The sequence below is a fragment of the Protopterus annectens genome, chromosome 6.part0, assembly GCF_019279795.1.
Source record: "Protopterus annectens isolate FY-2018-M chromosome 6.part0, PAN1.0, whole genome shotgun sequence".
Classification (NCBI taxonomy): Eukaryota; Metazoa; Chordata; order Ceratodontiformes; family Protopteridae; genus Protopterus; species Protopterus annectens.
Window position 1 is genome coordinate 1575815605 of NC_056737.1, and position 23220 is coordinate 1575838824.

The 23220-nt window shown below is 40.9% G+C and overlaps 1 protein-coding gene across 1 annotated transcript in view; it reads left to right on the forward strand.

Moving 5' to 3' along the window:
* Positions 1-23220, forward strand: part of IQCB1 (IQ motif containing B1) — a 1943919-nt gene that overhangs the window by 264463 nt on the left and 1656236 nt on the right. The gene's annotated exons all lie outside the window — the stretch shown is intronic.

Below are 23220 nucleotides of genomic sequence, written 5' to 3' on the forward strand. Positions count from 1 at the left end.
CCCATGTTTTTATGTAATTAATTCCTACTCTTTTCTAAAGATCCCAGTTCTGTTTGTTTTGTCTCTGTTACTATAGTTACTACTTCTAGCACAGTTGTTTTTGACTTGAGTTCCATTTTCTAGTAATTGTTTTTTTTGGCAGCCACCATAATTAAACTAAGCAAGGCTTACTATGTCTAGGCAATTTTGATTCCATGTCTTAGCTAAAAGAAAGCATTTCTTTAGTTATATCAATTTGCTTACCTAGTATCTCCTACAGAGTAGACTGCAGAGAGCCTTTAAAGTATGCATACTCATTACATTTCCAGAAAATATGTTCCCATTTACCTCTTTCTTCCCCATCACACCTCCATTTGCTTTCTGCCTGAGGAAAAATTCCTCGGCATATAAAAATAACTATGTACATACTTCCCAGCAAAGATGACATGGTTCCTTTGAAACCCGCCCTACAAAAAAGGCGGGTTGTTTTTAATAAAGGAACTAGGATTCATAGCAGTGTCTTGCCTTTCTTTTTCTTGGATTTTCCCAGCAAAGACCCTAAATGTTCTAGACTTTGTTGCATGTTTGGGAAACATACATATATCCACCATTGTTTCTTTGTGAATTGCTTATCCAGTCTCTGTTCCCAAGCCTTTCTAACCTCCTCTGATTGATTCTTATAGTTATGCAATATTTTATATGCTATGTTAATTATTCCTTTCTAACAGTAGCTTCTGTTCTAGATTATGCTAAAAACTCTGCCGTTGCTGGTCTTTCACTTAGGACCCCCCAATTTCTTTCTCTTTGCCTATACTCTTATATCAATCCTTGATAGGGAAGGCAATCTCTAGCCTGCAGTCCACATTAAATTCTTGGCCTCTTGCCAGTCTGTCATCATTCCCTGTCTAATTGTTTGCTTCCAATACCTTGGTTCTTTTGCCACTTTTCTCCAATAAATTCCAGCCCCCTCTTGCCTATTGTCTGTATCCCTACTTGCAGTCATCCCTAAAAGCAGAATCTCCTTTCTCCATTCCCATGTTGGCTTAGGTCTTAGAATACTTTCTGCTACTTTATGAACATAACGTTTTCTCACTTTTTAATTTCTCCAAATCCTTTGAGTTTCTAATACCATGATGAGAATGGACCTCATTCCTAAGTCAAATTATTGTTAAAGTTCATGAAATTAGTATTGTTTCAATCTTTGATGTCAGCCAGAAGTGCTCTGCACCGGCAATGTGCCCAGCAATGACGTCTGCAGTTTGTACGCAGTTACATATATCAGTAACATATTTAAATACGATTGTGGATTCTTTTTTGCAAGACCCATTGCTCCTCCTGCTATTGGGACTGCCTGGGTATCTTTCCTCCACAACGCTGTCATTTCTGCCTGCAAATCCTGATATTTTATGACTTTTTGTCTCTCTGTATGCAAGACACTCTAGTCACTGGGTGTAGCGATTTCAGTGATCAATGCTACTTTTGTCTTCTTTTCATGGATGACTATATCTGATTTTCTTGCATCAATCTTTTGAAGTGTTGGTAGTGCGTGATCCCATGTGATGTAGACTTCATAATTTTCTATGAGGCTTTGTGGCTCATGTTTCCAGTGTTTTTCAGCTACTTCAGTGATATAATGTTTGCACAATCCCCAGTGCATCAGTTTTGCCACATTATTATACCTTTCGTATACAGTCCTTCTGCCATTAGTATGTCACAACCAGTAACAAGGTGTGCAACTGTTTTCATTTCTGTTTTACAAAACCTACATTTGTCTGTTTCTCCCACATGTTCAATGGACTTTGTAAACCAACACATATGTAGTCCACTATTTTGGACTGCCAATATTAACCTTTCATCCTTTGGTTTGAATTCACATCTCCTTAACCAATTCTGCGTTCGATCCTTATCAACATGAAGTTGGTCCATGAGTCTTCTATACTTGCAACTATATTTATGCATTTTCCACATTTTATGCCTTCTAATCTGATCCTTCACCTTATATTCTTTCTTTTGTTTTTGGCACATTCAGTTGCTGCCTGATTTTTTTTTTATTTACTTCTGGTTTAGTTTCCATTCCTACTTGACGCAGATATGCTTCTGTTAGACTAAGCAGGGAAGTCATCTTATATTTATTCTCTTCATGTTTCAAAACTTTCATTATGTTTGGGTACATAGCCTACCTTGATCTGGCCCAGGCCTTTGATACCATTCCCCACTCAGGAATCATAGAAAAACTCACTAAGCTAGGCATCAACCCCTATATCAGTAGGTGGGTTGCAAACTGGCTCACAGATAGAACCCACAGTGTGAAAGTAGCTGACTCCAAGTCTGACTGCTGACCAGTCATGAGTGGAGTCCCACAGGCATAGGCGCCGGAACCATAGGGCGAGGGGGAGGGAGCGCACCCTATTTAAACACAAAAGTGCGTGGAAACAACTACCTGATCACATCCTGCTGGCAGATCATCCATGGTAAGGACTCCATTTATTTAATGCAGTAGCTGGTGCTCTGTTTGTTTAATGCTGGTGACTGCTCTGTTGTTTATTTAATGCTGGTGTGCGTTATGTATTTAATGCCGGTGTGTGTTGTTTACTTAATGGTGCTGATCCGTTGTTTGTTAATGCTGGTGTGCATTGTTACTTAATGGTGCTGCTCCATTGTTTATTTAATGCCGGTATGCATTGTTAATTTAATACTGGTGCTCTGTTGTTTATTTAATGCTGGTGTGTGTTGTTTACTTAGTGGTGCTGCTCCATTGTTTATTTAATGCTGGTGTGCATTGTTACTTGTTTATTTAATGCCGGTGTGCATTGTTTATTTAATACTGGTGCTTCGTTGTTTGTTTAATGCTGGTGTGCATTGTTTACTTAATGGTGCTGCTCAGTTGTTTATTAATGCTGGTGTTTATTGTTACTTGTTTATTTAATGCTGGTGCTCTATTGTTTATTTAATGCTGGTGTTTACCCCGTTGTTTATTTAATGCTGGTGTTGCCCCATTGTTTATTTAATGCTGGTGCTGCTCTGTTTATTTAACGCTGATGCTGCTGTGTTGTTTATTTAATGCTGGCGCTGCTCCATTGTTTATTTAATGCTGCTAACCTACCACACATCCCTGAAAATATATCTGTTTGAACTGGCTTACAATTAGGTAGGATCTAATTAACTCTGGCTGTTTTTTTAATTTGCCTTGGATTAAGGTTACACATTTTCTTTCTCATAGATACAGTTTCAGTAGAAGAAGTAATCTTCTATTTTATTGTTATGTCCTTAGCATTCAAACAAATGTTCCTGTGTGAGACCATTCACACAAGCCATGCCTTATGTTTATTCCATATTATGAATATATGTATATAAATAGAAGTATTGCCGTTATAGCACATTTTGCAAATAACTATACACTGATACAAGCATAGCATATGTAATAAACTAGTTCTGAATTTCATTACATTCTGTTTCACTGCCAACTGTCTTCTGGGCTAATGATTCCTTTGCAAAATGTTATACAAAACTTTTTTTTCATCAACTTTCCAGTTTTTAGTTTCAGAAGAGTGTGTTTTCTATGCTAGTGTTATCCCAAGAGTAGCATCACTTACCCATGTTGATATGCATATGTATACACTGATGAAAATAACAAAAGAAGACTTGTGTTGTTATTTTTAGAATTTCTACCAGAAAATTATATCAGTGTCCATGCTGACTACCCACACCAGCACTTGTGATTCAGGAAGTTTAGTCCATAGCTCTGAACTGTCTAGATTTTCACAAAATATTTGGCTCCTACTTTTGGTCTGTTCCTCTTAACATTTGTGTTTTTCTGGCAAATCATTTAGAATAGAATTCACTGAATAATGATAGCCATTGTAAATGTACTCCAGGATTGCCCCTCATGCCACTAATGGATACAGGCAGTTCCTAAATGCTGCCTCCCTTACAAAGGTCCCATCAAATTATCTATGGTATGATCACATTTATTCTCACTAGGGCTAATATACAATTATCAGCCATGTGATAGGTAAGACCAATCAGAAAATGTTAATTCAAGCACCAAAGGGGAATTGGCTAAGCTTAAAATGTCCTCCAAGTGAACTTATGCTGTGGTAGTAAATAGTTATAAAAAATTGCCCTTTTTAGATCACTAAGTGCCTCTCTCACCCTCCACCCCCCCCCCCCAGTCTTCAACAGCTTCTGGCACCTATGCCCACAGGGATCAGTCCTGGGTCCTCTCCTGTTTGGTATCTACTTCTCTGAAGTCCAGGCCAACATGAAGGGACTCTGGCTGACAAAGTTCGCAGACGATTGCAAGTTGGGAGCTATTATTAACTCCCCAAGTGATGTTGACATTCTACAGAAAAGCCTCACTGAGACCAAATACTGGTGTCAGAACCATGGCCTTAAGCTCAATGCCAAAAAATGTCATCATCCCCCTTGGGAAAAACCCGGTTCTCTTGAATTACTGCATCAATGGTAGTCCATTGAACACAGAAGGTGTTATAAGAGATCTGGGAACACAGGTTGACAGCAACCTCTCTTTTGACCACCACATTGTGACTGTGGTCAGAAAGTCCTTCTGTGTGGCACATCTCATTACTAAGGGTTTTGCATCCAGGAAGAAAGAGGTCATGTCTCCCTCTACTTTTCTCTCATTAGGCCAAACATTGAGTACAGTGCCCCATTTGGCATGTACTTCACTACACACCTGCAACAACTGGAGAGGCCGCAAAAATACATCACAAAGAGGATCCTAGGCCTTAAACACTTGTCCTATATGGACAGACTCAAAAAACTCCAACTATTCTCTGTCTCATATCGTGTACTTAGAGGTGATCTCTGCTTGACTTACAAAGCCATGTCTGACCCAGCTCTGTTAGAAATGCTACATCTAAAGAAATCCCAATCCCTCCGCACCACATGCTCCAGAGACCTCAACCTCATTACCACAATCAACAGAACATGCTGGAGGGACAGGTTCATAACCCAGAAACTGCCCATGCTATGGAATAGACTTCCCATACATGTCAAGCAGAGCACCTTACTGGCCCTCTTCAAGAGAAATCTTGATGAGTGAATGAGAAATAGAAAATTCATCCCGGGGATCACTCAAGTGGCTCTACTCAACAGAGGCACTGGGAACTAAGGTCTGGTGGCACAATGCCAGGGTAATCTTATGGGCTAGGCTTGTAAAGGCCCCAGGGCCATTAGCCTAGTACACACCTATGGACCTATGTATACAGTCCATGACTGCAGATCTATTCATGTAATCATTTTCAAGAAGGCCCATACCTCCTACGGAACAGGGAATATATAATCTTGGTATGCACTGATTTTTGTAAATTATTTGATAAGCATGAAGCATCTTTCTTGCTTTCCTATCTAATCTATCCAACACCTTTTGGAGCCAGTCAATCACTCCAAAACTGTAAGTTAGAACAGGAAGAGCAAATTGGTTTATAGCTTGAACTTTGTTCCTAGATGCCAATACTGTTTTCAGGATTAATTTAAGTCTTCAAAAATATTCCTTACTGAGTTTTATTCACATTTGTTCATGTTTTATTGTTGATCCTTCATCAGTTCCCAAATATTTATATACTCCCTCTTGCTCAAGTTCTTTTATATCACATTCTTGTTGCAAACTAATGATGTGAAGTTGTTCTATCTTGCCGTTCATTCTTACATATGCGTTCGGAGTTGATCCTCAGCCCCGAGTCGGCCTACTACAAAGCTCGAGGTCTTCAGATTGCTGGAGGCCAAGTCCCTATCCCATGATGCACCTAGAGCTACCTCAGATCTAGTTTGCCGCTTCAATAGATCGGAGGTTCTCGCTAGCTCGGGCCAGTAAAAACCTTATTTCTTCAAATATTTTTCATAATATTGATAATTATTTCTAAATAATAGTTTTAGATACGTAAATAAGCTCTTTACGCTTTTTTGTGTAGTTTCCCTTCCCTTGGTGTGCCTTTTTCTTAAATTACTATTTGGCTTCATTTTCTTAGGCCTAGTTTAGAATATAGTGTGTGCTTAGATAGTGACCTATCTGTCACAGCTATCTTTACTACTAGTTTAGATTTTAGTGTGTGCTTAGATAGTGACCTTTTTGACACAGCTTTAAAGTAATTAGAGTTAAAGTTTAGATTTTAGTGTGTGAAATAGTAGTGTATGGTATTGTTGTGAGCCTTTAGATAGTGACTTTGTCACAACTTTGATATAGTTATATATCTTCAGTTAAGATAAATAGTTTGTGTGTGTGTGTGACTACTATTTAGCCCATAGTTTTTAAAGGGCTTGTTTGATTATTATTGTTTGGGTGTGTCCAGTTTTTACAGCACCTTCTTTTGATTCTGTGTGTTTTAATATGGCTGACCAAGACAAACACCTAAATCAGGATTTAAAAAAATGCCCTAAATGTGGTCCGAAAATGTCTGTCACCGAAATTCATGTAAACTGTGTTTATTGTTTGGGAGCATTGCATCTCCAAGAAAGCTGCTCCATATGTCATTCTTTCTCTTCTAGGGTTCTCCAGGAGAGAAAGAGAAAATTGATCGACAGAGGTTTATTTAAACCTTTATTCCAAGAAGCTTTGAGCAACCAAGATGGATCCAGTAAGGCTTCAAAGTCTTCCAAAACGTCTGAGAGTAAAAAAAATCTAAAAAGTCTTCGACGCCAGTTCCACAGACATCAGAGCCGACTGTCTTATCTTTTTGGAGCCGGTCCCCAGTTTTGGAACTGGTATCCGAAGTGCCTAAGTCTCCACTCTTACAGTCTGTACCACCCTCTATCCACTCATCTTCGATTAGCCTTTCCAATTTGGATGTGGATCATGTGGTGCAAAAGCTTTTACAGGCACTGGCCTTTGCTAAATTCTTATTGGCTCCGTCCCAAGCGGCTTTGGAACTGAAGACCCTCTTACCAGCTACTACACTTTTTCCTCCGAGCCATACCGGTCCTTCGGAGCCAGAGGAGTCAGACTTGTTGATCGTGAAGCCTTTGGAGCTGATGCCTGCCCCAGTGTCTTCAGCTTCATTTACTCTGACTTCCTCGACGCCGAGCGAGGAATCTAGGAGCCAACACTTTTTGGTCGGGTCCGGGGAGGATAGTTGGACCAACTTGTCTGTTCCAACTCTGCCTCTTGGGGCTTCGGGTCGGATGAACTCGGTTCCTACCTCTGGCTCAGAACCCACTGTCCCAGTGCCGGGGGTATCGATGGTTTCCTCGGATCCGTCGGTCCCTTTGCAGCGGAGCAAAGGTGCCTTTGAAGCCATGAGAAGAGTTATGTCTCCTAAGACATCTTCGACTTCAGGTCCGGCTATCTCCTCCCCTAAATGCCTGTGTCTGCTTCTTCTTCACAGATCCTTGCCAAGCGTAGAGACCCAGAGCGTCAGGTAGCTCCATTGGGTGGTCCCTGCTTTTCCGAGACCTCACCAGAAGCCCCCACGGATGAGGTTCCCAGGAAGAGAGTTTGTAAGAGGAAGCATCTAGACTCCCCACAGGAGTCCCTGACATCTTATACCGACTTGGATGAATCAGAAGGGTCCCCATGGTCCCCCCTCTGAGGATATCTCATTTGCTGAGATATTAGAAATCCTTAGGCAGAGGGGTGACTGGCAGCCCACCAACCCTACTAAAGACAAGTCGGTCTCAGCCCTCCACCTCTTGGGTGTCTCAACCCTTCGATGAGCTTATGCAGCTGGTCTCACAAAGGGCATGGGAGTCTCTGAACACCATGGAGCCTGTCCCCAAGAGGCCTAATAAATTTATCTCTGCTCCCCAGGACAAATCTTTTCTGACCAAGGGAGTGCCAGTTGATGCCATGGTGGTGGCGGCAGCCACCAAGGAAATTTCAGAAACTTCATCTTTTGTGCATCCTCCTGACAGATATTCTAGGATCATGGATAGGTATGGGAAGCATACTTACAGTTCAGCTACCTTTTCACACCGTTCACTCAACTATCTAACCCATTTTAGTAGACTGCAAAGAGATCTCCTTAAAGAGCTGGGCGATACTCTTCAGGGTACAGTAGCTACAGGAGCTTCAGATAAAGTTGCCTCCCAGCTTGCTACCCTCAAATCCATTGTTAACTTGTCCATACGCCTCATTTCTTATGCGGCTGATGGAACAAGCAGGACAGCGGGTACAGGAATTGCTCTTAGGAGACACTCTTGGATGTGCTTGTGTTCCTTCGCGGAGCCCTTCAAGTCATCCTTTGTAAATACCCCTTTTGATGGCTCGTCCCTTTTCGGGCCCAAAGGTAAGGAAACTTTGACCAGGTGTGAGCAGGAAGGAAAGACTCTGTCTGCCATTGGAGTCCATTTTTCCACCCCTACCTGACCCTACTCCAAGGGTCAAAGGGGAGGGAAGATGTGGTTCCGAAAAGCCCAAGGAGCCTTTCAGGACACACGTGGTGAACCCCCCTCCAGGGGCAGAGGAGGGGGGCAATAATGGAAGACGCCACCCTCGCGAAAGAGGGGGTCCGCAAAACCAGGGCAGCATAAATCACTTCTTTGGCAAGCCCTACCAGCACTCCTGAAAGGAGGCCCAACTCTCCTACTCTGAGGCAGTCGGGGGTCACTTATCTTTGTATCCAGACGCCTGGCTCAAAATTACAAATGACAACTGTGTACAAAGTATCAATTCCAGAGGATATTTCATTCTTTTCACCACACACCCTCCACTGGCAAGAAAAATCCTGTATGTTCCACCCATTTACAGGGAACAGGCAACAAGAGAGGTCTAATCGTTGCTAACAGAGAGAGTCATTCAACCAGTCCCAGCAGACCAGATAGGATCCAGAACTTACTCAAGATTCTTTTTAGTTCCAAAAAAGACGGGACTGGAGACCTATGCTGGACATCAGCAAACTAAACAGATCTGTCAAGAAAGAGAAGTTTTGGATGGTCACGCTTCAGTCGATACTTCCCTTTTTAGGGAAAGACAATTGGATGTGCTTGATAGATCTCCAGGATGCGCACTACCACATAAAAATGGCCACACCATCCAGGGATCATCTGCACTTCTGCCTGGGAGCCAATCATTACCAGTTTCGATCCCTGCCCTTTGGTCTCACTACAGCCCCCAGAGTGTTCACCAAATGTATGGCAGTCATCACGGCTGACCTGAAACGTTTAGGATTCCAGGTGTTTCCGTACCTAGACTCCTCACCGCCACCACCAGGCATCAACTCATTCAAGCCAGGGACACCACTCTTTCACTCTGCAGTCAGCTGGGCATTACGATAAACTCAGGAAAATCTGCCTTGTCACCATCGCAATATACCGTTTTTATCGGAGCATAATTGGACACCACCACCACCACACTGAGACTTCCAGTAGAAAGAGTCTTACTACTCCGTCAGCAGGTCTGCAATCTTATATCCAAAAACAAGACTCCAGCATCAGAAGTACTAAAATTGTTAGGCATGATGACAACTGCAATTTTGGCCATATCACTGGGTTGCATGCACATGTGGATTCTGCAGTGGCTGCTTGTTCACTCAGTGGTCTTGCCAAGAGCTCCCAATGGCTCACCTAATAATGATCACGAACTCATGCAAAAAGGATCTTCAGTAGTGGTTGACCTCTCCATGTCACAATAGGTCGTCCTTTTATTCTACCCCCACCAGCGGCCACAGTGACCACGGACGCTTCTCTGATAGGGTGGGGGGGGGCATTTTCACGGAAGAACAGCCCAAGGAACATGGACTGATCAAGAGTCACATCTGCATATCAATGTCCTAGAGATGAGAGCAGTCATTTCAGCATTGCAGTACTTCCAGGACTCTCTTTCTCTGGGTACAATTGCAATTCAGACAGACATGTCAGTGGTCTGGTACTTGAACAAACAAGTAGGAACCAGGTCCTTCCCCCTTTGTCACGAGACCCAAAGAGTATGGCAGTATGCTATATCCACCCAGCGCTTTCTGTTAGCAATGCACATCCCGGGGAAATCCAATGTGATAATGGACAAGCTGAGCAGAGCAATTTTGTTGCCTCATGATTGGTCCCTCAAGAAATAAATAGTGGACAGGATATTCCGCAGGTTGGGCCAGCCTTGCTGCGACCTTTTCGCCAGCCACCTGAACACAAAAAGCAGAAGCTATTTGCCCTGATTCCCCCCCTGGGAGAAGCCCCAAGGGACTCACTCGTACATGATTGGCCTCTGGGTCTCCTCTATGCATTCCCACCAATCCCATTGATACTCAAGGTACTATAGAAACCAAAAGCCCTGGGAAGGACCATCATTCTAATAGCCCCTCATTGACCTCGTCCCCTTCCTTTGACTTCATCTTTTGGAGGACCCTTGGATTCTGGACCCAGTTCCAGATCTTCTGATGCACTAATCGGGGGAACTTCATCTTTCTCTTCAGTCCCCAAAATTGACAGCTTGGCTACTCCAATTCCCATTATAGCCAGGTTTCATAACCTTTCTAATGAGACAAAGCAAATTCTCATATCCTCTCATAAATCCTCTACGAGGAAAGCTATACCTTAGCAAATGGAAAAAAATTTCTATATGGGCCTCTCAAAACAACATTGATCCCTACCTAGCCTCTATACTAGAATTCTTGACTATGATCTTCAACAAAGGAGATGCAGCAGCAACAGTTCGTGTTCAACTTGCTACCATTTCTAATTTTCACCTTGGATTTCAAGGGTTAAACATTATGTCACACAAACTATCCAAAGCCTTTCTCAAAGGGACTTTATCTCAGACCACCTGTGAAATCTCTATTTACCCCATGGAATCTAAATTTTATGCTTTCTCGCATCATTCTTCCTCCCTTTGAACCAGCTTCCTCATGTGACCTCAAATTTTTGTCATGGAAGACTATCTTTTTAGTAGCTATCACTTCTGCCCGCAGACTGTCAGAGCTTCAAGCCTTGTCCATTAAGCCTCCTTATTTGATTTTCCATGCTGGCAGTCTCACTTCGAACTAACCCCTTCCTTTTGCCTAAAGTTTGCACTGAAGCTAATCTTAATCAAATTATTGATTTGCCAGTTTTCTTCCCCAATCACTCCAACAATTTAGAATATATGCTGCACAAACTTGATGTTCATAGACAGCTCAGATTTTACTTGGATAGAACAAAAGATTTTAGGAAATCTGAACAGCTTTTTGTTTCCTTTTCAGACTCCAGGAAAGGTATGCCAGTGGCTAAAACAACTCTAAGTGGTTATCTGATTGTGTCACATTTTCTTATTCAGCTGCTAATATACCCTTACAACATAAAATTAAGGCTCACTCCACCAGAGCAGTGTCTACATCCTCTGCCTTTTCTGCCAGCCTCCCTATAGATAACATTTGTTCAGCAGCCAGTTAGTCAAGACCTCATACCTTTATCACTCATTACAAAGTTGACAGGGCCTCCTTTGGGTCTACTGTCCTGAAAAATATACTTCCGTGAGCCACTCGAGATAGATGGTGCTTGGGACGCTACCCATCTGTAAGAATGAACGGTGAGATAGACCAACTTCACATAAAGAAGTTATGCACTTACCATAACGCTCCATGTGAGTTGTTCATCTCACCTTTATTCTTACTTCCCACCCTCCTACCCCCTCCAAGTTTTTCGAAGATCGAGATGCTGGATTCTTCCTGGTTGCTCAGCCCTTCTGTAGCTTTCTCTTATGGAGTGATAGAATGACATATGGTATTATTATATGCAGCAAACAAGATCTGAGGTGTAACTCTAGGTGCATCATGGGATAGGGACTTGGCCTCGAGCTATCTGAAGATCTCGAGCTTTGTAGTAGGCCGACTCGAAGCCAAGGATCAGCTCCGAACCCATCTGTGAGAATTAAGGCGAGATGAACAACTCACATGGAATGTTATGGTAAGTACATAACTTTTTTTTTTCTTGTTGCTGCAGCTTTCCTGCTTTAAAGGTTGCTTTTGCATATTTATTAAGACTAAATGGAATTCTTATATCATCTGAAAAAGTTTTGACTACTTCAGTTGTGCTTTCAGTTCTTCATCTAATGAGCTATACAGTTTTAAATCATCAAGAAACAGAAGATTAAACTTTGTTGCTTTCTTGACCTAATCTGTTAAGCAAACAGTTTAATGGGTTAAGGGCAAGGCAAAAGAGCGGCGGTGGTAGAGAGTCACCCTGGAATATTCTCTTTGGATTTTTATCCCTAGAATAGTAATTTGTCCTGGTCTGCCACTGTTTCATGGTTGCTGTGATGTAGTTTATCAGTGTAGGGTGTATCTTATACATTTGTAAGCACTCTTTTATCCATGAATGTGGGATACTGTCAGATGCTTTTTTGTAATCTATCCATGCCATACATAGATTCTTCCCCTTTTTACAGTTCTCCACTTTGACTTTATTTAACAACAAATGGATATTCTGTATGGTTGTTGTTATTTTCCTTAAGGCTGTGTATCCAAAATCCCAGTCTCTCTTTGTTTATTGAACAACCCCCAACACCTATTTCAACATCATCATTCCTTTTCACTTTGAATGACAGGTTTCTGCTTGTGCTGTGTATAGCAGCCTTAACTGTGTAGCTCTGAAATACCCCATTCAAATCAAGTAATCCCAAACTACTTTGTTCTGTTTGAGGAATCAGCTTATCCCACTTGCCTTTTGCCTTCTTCCCCTCCCAGATAAAGTCATTCCACTCTTTATTAATTGCTATCCACAACTTCCGCTCTGATTGATAAAAAAATATGCCTGATCTGTGTATAAAACTAAAGGGACTAAAAACATTTTAGCTGCTTGTATCTTGCTATCCATATCCATATAACAGAGCTTCCAGTTTTTCAGTTTTTGTATTATCTTTTGTTTAGTCTCTTCCCTCATATCCTTAGCTGCCACACCAAAATCATTTTTCATCCATACTCCTAAGTACTTTATTTTATAATGTCCTCATAAATATGGATATTGCTGAACCAATTTGTGTGTGGATACATAATTTACAGCTATTGCCTTTGTTTTAGCTTCATTCATTTTTGTATCCCAAAAAGATATGAAACTACCTCAAAATGTTCCACAGCACTGAAATGTCCTTTTCTGGTTTTATCAGGTATAAAATAATATCATTTGCAAATAGAGCCAGCTTTTCTTGACTCACACCAATTCTATCCTTGAATTTCTGAATCCCTTACTTTCTTTCCCAGTAGTTGTAAATATAATGCAAATAACAAAGGAGAAAGAGGACACCCCTGCTTGGTTCCTCTTCTCAGAAAGTATCAGAGAGGAACCCACTCATTTTAATTTGGGATCATCTGTGGTTTTAAGTAGATTGTTTAGTAACTGGGATTTATGCATGAATCTGACACTTCTGATGAGATTCTCAGACCTCACATTAATGACTTCAGGTACACATAAGGTCATTCTAGTGGAAATGAAAAGTAATTTGTTGATCAAGCATAATTTATATTAGATATGGACAGACTACTCAAAGCCAAGTAATTATTTGCTTTTGTTTGTTTTTCTCAGTTTTCTAGAATTTAAATAGTTATGAAAGCAGTTTTCTAGAATTTAAATAGTTATGGAAGCTTCAAGTAATCTTATTTGAGGATTTATCCTACGTCTGATATAGTAGCTCACTTACCTTGCTTGAAAACGTAGCTTCTGACTTTCAGCTAGAGATGCCCATCCTCCTTGTTTTCTTTAGTTTATATCCTGCTCTATCACAGTGGACCCTCTTTGTGTGTCTTTGAGTATTTCTTTGCTACAATTTTGGAATCAGCATTTGGCATTTTTTATCATAATCCTGTGTGCAGGGATGCCCATGCACCTGTGTTGACACACAATGTGATGCGACCCACCATTTGTATAAGCAGTTGTCCTCCAGGCTGGTATTTTTTTTTAAATAGTTTTTTTTTTAACCACTAGTACAGTTTGGATCGTAGTCCCTGTTGTTAACAGTAAAGGAGTGCTTTTCCTTGCTAAAATGTTATTAACAGCCATACTGAAGGAAGGAACTATTTGTTAAGTTTGCATAGATTGTGATAGTTGAAAGATGGCTGTATAGAGAAATTATAGGGTTGAACATTTCTAGTGGCAAGCTAAAATATTTGTCATGGTTATCTACTGAAGCCCATCTATGAGTTTCTCTGAGCTACACGGTTTCTTTACTGAGGTTTCATCTTGTGTAAAAACTGTCCTTCCATATTACTGTTGCTGTATTCTTTACAATAGGAATCCCCTGCCAAAGGTAGCCTGACATCTGGCCCGTATACCAAAGCTTTTAAGTTGTAATAGGTACAACATACTTCACACACATGCTTCTCATGCATGGTGTAGGGCATAAAAATGATGTACGGATGTGTGGCTGTTGGTTTCATGTCATCCAGAAAGGGAGACAGATTGCCTATAAGGATCATCATGAGCAGTGTTTGTTTTACCTAGGTGCTTTCCATGACCATACATCTTGTACTATCTGTCAGGCATGTGTTCTAAAATGCTTGCATAGTCAGTTCTCTTCTTTAGTGATTTATTTAGAAAACCAACTTCTTAAGTTGCTGGCTTAAGATATTATGGAAGAAACTTCCTGACCTGAGTGTCGGCTGTCTGACAAGAAGACCAAGGAAGTTTGATCAGATTCTTCTGCTGTATCGCCTCCACCGGTGTCTCTCTTGAGGTTAGTGAAAGCACGGAGGACCACCTGTTTTTTTTTTTTTTTCAGTTGGATTCCTCTGCCACAACCCCTTTGGAGGCTGGGATGGATCCAGCTTCTCTCACATCCATGGAAGTCTTGCAGATGTCTGCTTCTGATGTTCAAGGGGAATCATGGCTGATTATTTCTGAAGGCCTAGGGGTGTTCCTTAAATCTTGCTGAGAGAAGAGATAATTACTATGCTTATAGAGTGCTCTCAGGGGTCAGAGCCACCTAAGATCTTTAAGGCTGATGTCTCCTTAAAGAAGAAGCAGAAAACCAAGCACCTTTCTCCTGCTCCCAAAGGCACTCATAGTGAATGGCAGAATTTCACTCAAGGTCTGTTTAATGCCCTTATGGCTCTGAAGCCTCACCGGGGTATGTGTTCCTGCTTCCCCTTTGTCTTCTACCCCTCTTAAGAGGTCTAGGGAGCCAGTTTCATCTGATGAGTATGTGGATTCTGATGAAGAATTCTTCACTTATTCTTCACAGATTCCCTCTCCCTTGGATTATACCTCTGAGGAAAAGGAATCTATTAGTTCTGAGTCTCCTTTTGAGGAGATTTGGTGACACAATTTCCTGTATGATGGAGTTTTGTAAGTGGGATTGTGCTCATGTCTCTGATGTTCAGAAGAGAGGTACTATGAGCTTCTTCAAATGGAGTCTCCTGGGCCCTCTGATGCCCCTCCTGTTCTTGCTGCCTTGTTGAATGCCATTTCCACAGCTTCTCAGACTCCTGGCTCCCTGCTCCTAAAAAATGATATCTTTTATAAGGTGTCCGAGAATTGCAAATTTCTTTACAAGTGCCCCTCTGCTGACCCCTTCAGTTGTGTCTTTGGCTTCTGATAAGCCATCTAAACTTTTGCCTTCTACAAAGTTGCTTCCTTCTGACAAGGACAACAGAACTATGGAGAGGTTGGGTAAGAAAGTGTATAATTCTGCTACCTTGGCCTTTAGCTGTAAACCACCAGACCCATATGACCAGGTATATTTTAGCTCTTCTGTCTCAGGCCTGTCAGGTTATTTCAGATCTTCCTGACTCTGAGGGGAACGCTTCAGCTGTTTCTTTACTAAGGACTTTTTCTCAGGTCACTTGCCATTATATTAAATGCAGCTGTGATGCAGCTGATGCCTCGTCTAGGGCTACTGCTTTTGGTTTTGTGTTGTGGAGGTATCCTGAACTTCAACTTCAACCTTTGCCAGATGATATTAAGGCTAAGTTGATGGATGCTCTTCTAGATAACAAACATCTTTTTGGTGCTGCTGCTGAGCTGTTTAAATCCCTTCAGGGAAAGGGTAATCATATTTTTGTTTTACCTGTTCCTCCTAAGTTTCAAATAATTACACTAACAAACCTGCCTTTGTCCAAAGACAGTCTCACTCTCCCCCCAAAGGTAAGAAGGGTGGTAGAAGGGCTCCTCGTGCTAAGTCTACTCAAATTCCTTCAGGTCAGAAGCCTCCTTTTCCTGACAAACCACTTGCTGTCTGACTATCCTTATCCCTTGGTTCTTAGTCACATTCCTCTCTCTTTTCATCTTTCCCTGTCCCTTCCTATTTGGGTAAAGATCACTAGGGATTCTTGGGTTCTGGCCATCATCTGCCAAGGGTATTATATGGTTTGGAAATCTCCTCCTCCCTTCTGGGCATTCCTCAGCCTCCTCAGAAACAACTGCCCTTTTTTCCAGTGGTGCTTCATGTCCTGTTGTCTCAACGAACAATTCAGAAAGTTCCAGTTCCTCAAAGAGGGAAAGGGTTTTACTCCAGAATGGTCCCCAGGAAAGAAAGAAAGCACCTGGAGACCCATTCTGGATCTCTCTGAGCTGAACACCTTTTTTGAAAGTTCCTTCCTTTTCGGATGCTATCCCTTCAAACCTTGTTTCCTTTTCTTCTTCCTCAGGCTTTTCTGGTTCCCCAGGAACTCAAGGATGCCTATTTCCATATCTTGATTCATCCCCTTTTTAGGAAGTTTTTATATTTCTCTCTAGCTTCCTTACATTTTCTGTTCTCTGCTTTGCCCTTTGGCCTCCCTACTGCCCTAAGGGTCTTCACCAAATGCCACACTCCTACGATTGCTTTTTGCAAGATGAGAGTAATACAGATTTTACCTTACCTGAATGACCTGCTCATTCTGGACTCTTCTCCAGGGATCTTACTTTGGCATCTTCATTTTGCTATTTGCCTTCTTCAAAGCCTAGGGTTTACAGTGAATTTCCAAAAATCATTCCTGACTACTACTCGGGATCATATTTTTCTAGGGTGCAGGCTCCAGATGGTTCCAATGCTGGCATCTCTGCCTCCTCCCAAGGCTTTAACTCTGATTGCATTCTTTCAGTCCTTTCTTCCTGTGGACTCCATTTCAGCCAGGGAGTTTCTCTGGGCTCTGGAATACATGGCTTCCACCATTTCTATGCTTCCTTTGGCTAAGCTTCATACGAGAAACCTCCAGCAGTTTCTAAAGTGAGTCTAGCTTCAATATTGTCATCCTTTGGATTTTCCAATTCCTCTTCTTCCCTGTCTCAGTCTGGAACTTCAGTGGTGGATTCATCAGTTGTCCATCAATCCAGAGCTTCCTTTTCACCCTCCAGTCCTCTATCAGGAAATCTTTACAGATGCGTCAGACGTGGGATGGGGATCCTCCTTCGGTCCTCTGAAAGTGCAGGACCTTTGGTCTCTTCGACAGAAGGACCACATCATTATCTAAGAGATGACAGCCCTTCTCCCGGCTCTTCAGGCTTTTCATTCCCTTTTTCTTCCTCGGCCCTTCAAAATTTTCACAGACAATACCACAGTGATGTAGTACATCAACAAGCAGAGGGAGACAAGGTCTTAGCTCTTGTGCATACTAGCTGTTCAGGTTTGGGATCTAGCTGTCCAGTATTGAGTGAGTATTTCCTGCAGGACAGAATATAGTGGCAGATTCTCTGAACAGTTCCATAACCCAATCTCACGAGTGGATGCTTTACAGGGGATGCATTTCTGGACATTGTCCACCAGTAGAGTACTGCTCAAGTAGATCTTTTTGCTTCCCTTCTGAACAGACAGCTTCATGCCTCTTGCACCAGGGTCCCATGTCCTCTGGCCTGGAAGGAGGACACCCTCTTTTTTTCTTGCAAGGGGATGTTTCTCTATGCCTTCCCTCCCCTTCCTCTCATACTGAAGGTCCTGTTCAGGATAGAACAGGATGCTCCCATATCTTGTTGGTGACTCTCTTTTGGCCCAGACAACATTGGTTCCCTCCTCTTCTGCATTTAGCTTAGGGCAGTCACAAGTTGCCTCACAGGGTGGACTTAGTCTGACAAGGCAAGATGCCTCTCATCCAACCCCAACGGTCCACTGTTCAACTGACATTGTGGGTAATAGGGTTTTAATCACTTTTAGACACTTTTTTTTCCCTGAGAATGTACCTTGAGTCCTGCAGGAGGCCAGGAAACCCACTACCAGAAAATCTTATTTGTCCAAATGGAAGAGATTTTGTTTCTGGTGTCTTTTTTGTAACCTGGATCCAGTTACTGTGAAAATCCCTTTGGTTCTCTCATTTGTGTGAATTGCTGAATGCTGGGTTGGCGTGTTGTTCTGTTAAAGCCTACCTGTCAGCTATTTCTGCTTGTCTGCCTTTGACTCCCCATTTGGTTTCTAGAGTTGAAGTCAAAGAATTTCTTAAAGGCGTCCTTCATATTAGGCCTCCCAGAAAGCCTATTCTTCCTTCTTGTGACTTAAATGTCGTTTTGGAAAAAAAAATACGACTCGGGCTCCTTTTGAGCCTGCAGCATCAGCTTCTTTGTAAAATTGTTCTTGGAAGGTTGGTGTTCTTTTGACAATTACTTCGTCCAGATTGGTGTCTGATTATGTCTATTCCTCCTTTTTTGTTTTTTCATAAGGACAGGGTGTCCCTTTGTACTAATCCTTCTTTTATGCCCAAGGTGGTTAATGAGTCATCTGTTAATCAGTCTATTCATTTGCCCCCTTTATCCTCTTCTCCGCATTTTCTGCTAGTGAGAAGGTTTTTCACACCTTGGATTTGCATAGACAACTCAGATATTATTTGGATACCGCTAAAGCCATTCAGAAATCTGAGCAGCTTTTTGTTTAATTTCATCCTAGATCTTTATGTTTGGCTGTTTCCACGCAAAATATTTCTTCTTGGATATCTAAAGTCATTTCCTTTTATTGTTCCTTTCATGGGAAACACCTTCCTCCTTCTGTTAAGGCTCATTCTAACAGAGCTGTGGCTTCTTTTAGTACTTTTTTCAGGAGCTTAGATACAAATTCTATTCTTGAAGCAGCTACTTGGACTTCTGTGCGTACTTTTACCAAACACTATAAGTTGGATATTATTTCTAGGGCTAGAGATGGTTGTGCCAGGGCTATCCTACATAGTTTCCTTGAGGGCTCTGTTGGACCTACCTCCTCCCACCTTTCTTCCTGAGCTTTTGTACTCTCCCTATTGTAAAGAACACTGCAACAGTGGTATGGAAGGACAAAAGTACAGTTGTGTAAAATCTTACCATAACAGTAGATGTCCTTCTCTTCACTGTTGCAGTATTTGCTCTCTCCCTTCTCCCTGTGTTCCTTTTTGTAATTCTGGTGTACTTGCTACCTTTTTGTGTCCTTAGACTGTCCTTCGATGGTACATCCATGTATCACCTTTATGCCCTACTCTGTGCATCAGGAACACATGTGGAACATATGGCATGCCTATTACAACCTAAAGGTTTTGGTATACTGGCCAGATGTCAGACTACCCTTGGCAGGGGCTTCCTATTATAAAGATTACTGCAACAGTGAAGAAAGGGACATCTGTTATAGTAAGATTTTATACAACTATACTTTCATTTTTTAATCACTGCATGTACCAGTGATACAACAGGTAGCACACTCACCTTTGTTGCAGATGGCTGTGGGTTCTTTTCCCACACCAGGTAGATGGCTTGCTGATATTGCAGTGTAGCATAACTGGAGTGCTGCACTCCTTAGTGCGTCATCCTTTGGATGAGTTATTAAACTGAAATCCCATCTAATTGAGTTAGTGGTAGCTCAGGTGGATGTAAAAAATCCCACGGCACCTATCAAAAAGAGTAGAGAAAGTTCCCCAATACCTTGACCCATTTTCCCCAAGTAGTATAAATACCATCTTGGATCTCCCCTAAAAAAGGCCACTAGCTTACTGGAATTAACTCTGTCAGCAAAGAATAAATAAAAATAAAATCTCAGTGCTCCCAATATTAGGTGTCATTCCTGTACGTCACAAAAGGCAAACAATAAGGAAACATTGGAATGCCTGGTACAACAAAGGTTTTCTCAGAATGCAAACTTTTACCTTATAAATTGTCTTATCTCATCCTAATGTTTCAGTTAGTGGCATTACTCCTTTACTTTCATGTGGTTCATATGATTACATTCGTGTTACCTGGAAACTAAAGCTAGGAAGGCTTTAAGTTTCCTCTTGGTCAAAAATGTTGTTGGGTAGACTGCAGTAGTGATGGGTGAGAACTAAATGAGTGGGACTGGAACAAGAAGATGGAACTTCTTACAGCAGAGGATTGTTGGAACTGTTTCCACCAAAAGACGGAGGATGCAACAACTAAATATGTTCAAGTAAGGAAAATTTGCAAGGATTATAAAAACAATTCCCTTGATGGAATAGGATGCTCAGAAATCTCTGGAAGAAAAAGAAACATACGTGAACCAGATAAACAGAGGTCTGAAAATGTTCAACATTAGATCACTGTTGAAATAGCCTAAGCTATATGGGTTATAGCCTGTCTGGGGCATGATATCCCGACAGCTTTCAAATCATCTTCGTATGCTCTAATTGTCAGAGACTTGAGCAGAGCACATAAAAAGTCAGTTATAGTTCTAAAAACTTCATTGGAGAAAGGAGATTCTGCCGATAGGGTTGATTACAATTAAGGATACAGACAATAGGCAGGAGGGGGGCTGGATTTATTGGAAAAAACTGCCAAAGGAGCCAAGGTATTGGGAGTAAATAACTAGAGAGGGAAGGATAATAGAATGGGAAGAAGCCAAGAATTTATTTGGACTGCAGGTTCAAGATTGCCTTCCCTATCAGGTGTTGATGTCAGGGTATAGGCAATGAGAAAGAAATAGCCGTGTCCTAAATGAAAGTCCCACACTGGTAGAGTTTTTATTAGAATCTAGAACAGAAGCTGCCATTAAAAAATGAATAATTAGTAGACCATATAAAATATTGCACGATAAGAATTAGAGGAGGTTAGAAGGGATTGGGAAGACAGATTGCATAAACAATTCACAAAGAAACAATGGAAGGATATATGTATGTCTCCCAAATATGCAACAAAATCTAAAAGATTTAAGATTTTTACCTTTAAATGTTTTCATAGATATTTCTGTACCCCAAGAAGACTCCAGAGAATTTTTCCTCAGGAAGACAGAGGTTTGACGGGGAAGAAAGAGGGAATTGGGAACATATTTTGTGGGAGTGTGGTGAATTAGCAGATTTGCACTGTCAAAGATGCTGGGAGGGCAGATTGCTCTCATGAGGGAGATGATTTTTCTGAGCTATGATACTGAATCGGAATTGCCTAGGCATGGTAAGGCCTTGCTGTGTCTAATAATGGTGGCTGCCAAAAGAGCAATTACTAGAAAATAGAAATCAAAATCTAAACCAACTATACTTGAATTTTTGAATATAGTAACAGAGATAAAACTGGAATTCAGATCTCAAGAAAAGGGTAGGAGCAAACTACATATGAAAAAAATGGGAATTGTGGGAATAATACATGCAAGGGAGGAATGAGGTTTAAAAGGCAACAGGACCTAAATGAGCTATGTAATGTCTTACTGAAAAAGATTGGGTAGATTATAAGTGATGTATAATGTTTGCAACTGGGAGTGTGTCAGTATGGTTTTTGATGTAAAATACTATCAGCTAGGATTGTGTCAGTGCGGTTTGTTTTCATTTGTATAAATGTATGATTGCCTATGTAGTAAGTGATGGTTTAATAAAGATGTTTCTTGTTTAAAAAAAAGCAAGAATTGAATAATTTATGTAATGTTACTTAGGTTATATGATATATAGCGATATATAAGAAATACAATGTTTGTTAGGTTAATTTTAGTGTGATTACTTGTATATTAATGTAAATTTGCTTATGTCAAAAGTGATAATTCAGTAAAGGTGTTTGAAAAACAAAATAAAAACTTCAGAGCTTTCTTGCAACCAAAGTGCACTCCCTCTGCAGGCTTCATTGGATTGAAGGTCAAATAGTGATCCTTCAAGGCTGGGCAGATAAGTACTCTACTGTGGTTAACATTCCACAAGTTTATTTTTCTGAGGAAATACTTGTGTTTGTTTACTGTGAATATATTATTTTTATGATAGGAAATGTATTTTCTGTACTGTTATATCTTGCAAGAGAGCTTTGTTATGTGAATGCTTGTGTGAAAAATGTGTAAAAATCTGTTTTTCTACTATTTTTTCTGCATATTTGTGTTAGTGTGTTAGGGGCAGAATATTGTGTGTTTGCAGACTCTTTCTTAATTTTTTGCCAAAAATCAGGGTGCTCTTTTTCATTACAGTCTCCCAGTAAAAGGAGACAAAAAAATCAGCCATTTTTCTTCACCTGTGTAGCAGACAAGGATGATTGGCTGGGTTTTGCTAAATATTTATTTAAAATATTTTTGGTTATTACATTTTGACTCCTCCTTTCACTTAAAAAGGAAAAGATTTTGCCCTGCTCAGATTCTTATTTTTAGTCTGATGGACAGGAGTTAAACTTAGACTGTGTTTCTCAAGTTCCATTCTTTGATGATTGGGGAACCTCTTTCGCTGAGGAAAACTTTTCCTTCAGATTCCCCTCCTGAAGAGTTGTTTTTTTCTGATACTATTGCCAGAATGAAGGGATTATTTTAGTGGGAACAAAAAGAAACACCAGAGTCCCAGCAAAGATATTATAATTTGCTACAGATGGATTCTCCTCAACTTGAAACTGTTCCTCCTGTGTGCCAGCTTTAGCAGATGCTTTCCTTGCATCCAGCAGTTTGCCTGACAGTCAGCCTTCCCACAGAAAAGACACACATTTCTTTTTTCAAACCCTAGATCAGACCCTACAGTAATTTCTGTGACAAAACCATCTTCTGTCAAGTACCTTATGGCAGTTAACCCTATTCCTTCTTACAAGGATGGGAAAGCCTCCTTTGATAGGTTTGGGAAGAAAGTTATAGTTCTTTCACCTTAGTCTTCAGAATATTGAGTTGTCAGGCTCACATATCTAAGTTTGTGCTGACTTCGTTTGACAATATACAAAAGTTAGTTGCTGACCGTCCTTCAGAGATTGACATCTTTGAATTCTATAATTTCTTCTGTGTTTTAGATAACTAACACTCTCTAAAATGTTTTTTACAACACTGCTGATGCTGTTTCTAGAGCAGCTACCACTAGGTCAGGGATGAGAAGGTTTGCCTGGCTGCATTTTTAGAATTTAGAAGAGGATGTTAAAGCTGAGGTCCTGAATGCTCCTCTAGGTAAAAAGGTATTACATGTTCCTTCCTTGAGATTTGACCCTTGAGGTCCATGAAACAAAGATAGATAAAAATAAAGACAAAATTTAAACAAAGACAAATAAATAAATAAATACATATATACATACATACATCCA